We start from the raw sequence: 3,133 nt of genomic DNA, 5'->3' as shown, positions 1-3,133 counted from the left end.
TCACATTTGTCCTTGTAATCAATCTTCATGCAATGCATGTACAGTATATAGTTGCTGCTTCATTTTAATGGGAGTAACTATCCATTCACAAAAAAACTAAGTTCTAAAATCCTCTGGTGCTCAATTAACCTAATCCCAAGAAATCCAATGTTTCATGTAAAATCCCCAATTTGAAAATGAATTCACGAGTCATCAGCAGCCTGTGAAAGCAGCTGAGAACCACATCTCTTTCTATTTTACCTTTTCCTTAGCATTTTTGATATATCATACTCCCTTGCAATGAGTGTCCATTTTAACTGAAAGGATCTTGATTTCTATTTCTACTATGATTAATTAATCAACACGGTTTTGTGTTTTGGACTGTGAGGAGCTCTGAATGGTACAAATTAAGTTGCCAGCTAAATGAGAATTCAGATACATTCTAATGAAAGCAGGATAAAGTGGTCTGTCTGGGATTCAAGGTGCATTTTTCATTTCATGCACACTCATAATCAGAACAATTAAACAATTATCAATATTTCACGGTGAAAGCTGGATATTAGTAAAAGGAAGAAAATAGATGCCCTCAAATAACAGTTTTGGAGATGGTTGCTAAAAGTATCAGAGATCATTAGAAGAATCAATTCTGGGCAAAAAAAAAACCAAGCTGCAAGCAGAATATTGTATACTTTTAAGCATGTGATGTAAAGAGATGATTATGTTTGACTAGACCAAGGAAAATACAAGAAGTAGAAGACAATGGTGGATCTATTGGATCAAAGAAGCAAGTAGAATATCCTTGGAAGGCCACAAAATCAAAATGCAATGCATTTATCTTAAAGGTCACCTAGAATCAAACTTGACTCAATAGCACTTAAGTGATTATGTGTGGATAGCTGTTACAGTGTGGCAAGACAAGTGTGACCATTGGGGATATTAAGACCACTCCTAGTAAATTCTTCAATAAAATTCAGATAGTTTTTATTAAAAGATTACCTAATTTTTAAAAAAAGAGGCTGATGATCTGGCTTCTTTAATGCTCAAGACCTACACATTACACTTGATTTGCCACTTTACAATCTTTTGTGTTCAGCTGGGATATTTTTATGTAACCAGGCATTTTAATCTACATTAATTGTTCAGTCTGTCTAACAGTTCTTTTTCTTGGTTAAAAAATAAGAACTGTTCACAAACAAAAAAAAATAGTTTATCTACCTCAATTTATTTTATTTTATTTTATTTTATTTTATTTTTTAAAAAGCCAGTATTTTGTTAAGTAGAAGCAGATTAGGCTTTCCTGTGCATTGGGAAAAGGAACTTGCTCCAGGGGGCATCAAATGAGAAGAAAATATGGGATTTATATATATCGGTGCTAGGATGAGGGAGCTGCTTTGCACTTTAGGCAATAAAGTGATTTGAGTCTATACACAGAAGATCTGCAAGTCTCCAGCTAAACACTCAGCTCTACCACTATGCATTTGGCAATGAGTTCCCAAATGCAGAAGCAGTTTGAAAAATGGACCTTATATATTATTGATCCTGCTCTATGTATTTTTTAAACAGCTGCTTTAATTTGGGTGATTTTGCACACAAAAAAAGGCGACTTTTGTGCTTTTCAGTAGATAGAAAAATGTCTTCAATTGACAAAGTAGTCAAATGCCAGAAACTGAACATTGGACCTGTTTATGATTTATAAATTACTCAGGGACAAGAGTGGGGATGTAAAATCTGAGTCTGTAAATATGTTAGGCACACACCTTAAATTTTTTTACTGGGTATAAATGATAACAGAGAAAGAAATTATACTTTTAATGAAAGGAATGGTTTATTTTCTAACTCTTCAACTAAAAAAACAACTCAATAATGAGAAGACGGGGCACCCTTCTGGCAAAGCCAAGTTTTGGCTGACTGATTGCTGCATTATGTATGAGAAATTGCATATCTCGGGAAGGAACATTTGCTGATTTGTCAAAAACACAAACATGAGCGCCTGCTCATCTTCTTGACATATTAGTTCATCCAACAGAAAACACTGTCACACATTTTTAATTGATGAGTACACTTTCTTATGAATCAGGCAGCTTGCTTTGGTTACTATTATTGTTTTATTGTGTTTTATTGTTATTAAGCATTTATCTATCCAGGAGCAAAGTACAAAGAATTAGCAATCATTCCTAAAAACAGAACTCCAAAAACACCTATTTTCTGGAAGGAAAGATAAGGGAGTTTTTTTAAAAAGAAATAAATAAGGTAAAAAGGCTGAAATCTATTATAATTTTTATTTGCAATTAATAAAAAGCAGAAGCTAACTTCTGGTAATATTCCAAAGACACACTGACATGTATTTTTTTAAGAATCATAATAATAATTCTTTAAATAGCAATATTCTGGAAGGGCATACTCTTGCAGACGGAATGTCAACATCCAGCTCGAGAATCCAGATAAAACTCCAGATTAATTCTGTTTCCAAAAATCTTACTGTTTTTATGTTTATATATAATTATATATAAAGTATACATATACATATATATATATATATATATTATTTAACCCTACCACACATTTACATTAAAAAATTCATATAATCATGCTTTTATATTCTGCAACTATACAGTTTGCTAAGGCTCAGGATTTAAGCTGCCACAAACATGACAATAGAATAAGTATCTAAACATGGTGGATGTCCCATAAGGACCTCTCATATTTATATCATCAGATACAAATTTATATTAAGACATAGATTTTGAAATATAATATGTACTAGACACCAATTGCTATACAAATTTGTTGATTTAATCCTTATACACAACCATGCACATACACAATTTTATTTGGAACTTTGACTACAATAGTAAAACCTAACAAAACTAAGAGAAAGAAAAAAGAATAAAAAGAAAGAATAAAAACTGCAGGAAAAAAAGAAAATAAAGAAAAAAGGAGAATATAACAAAAGAAAGCAAAGCTTTCTAAGATGTTCCAGAATAATTCGCCAATATGCTGGAAGTGCAAAAAAATATACGGAACATATTATCATCTATGGTGGACATGCCCAGTTGCAAAAAAATACTGGGCCAAAATAAAAAAATGGATTGAAGAAATAATAGATCAACCGGTAGACTGGAAACCAGAGATCTTTTTGCTGGGTATCTTAAAC

Source organism: Protobothrops mucrosquamatus, unplaced genomic scaffold (assembly GCF_001527695.2).
Source record: "Protobothrops mucrosquamatus isolate PMUCROS unplaced genomic scaffold, P.Mucros_1.0 scaffold209, whole genome shotgun sequence".
NCBI lineage: Eukaryota > Metazoa > Chordata > Lepidosauria > Squamata > Viperidae > Protobothrops > Protobothrops mucrosquamatus.
This window is presented reverse-complemented; position numbering follows the sequence as displayed.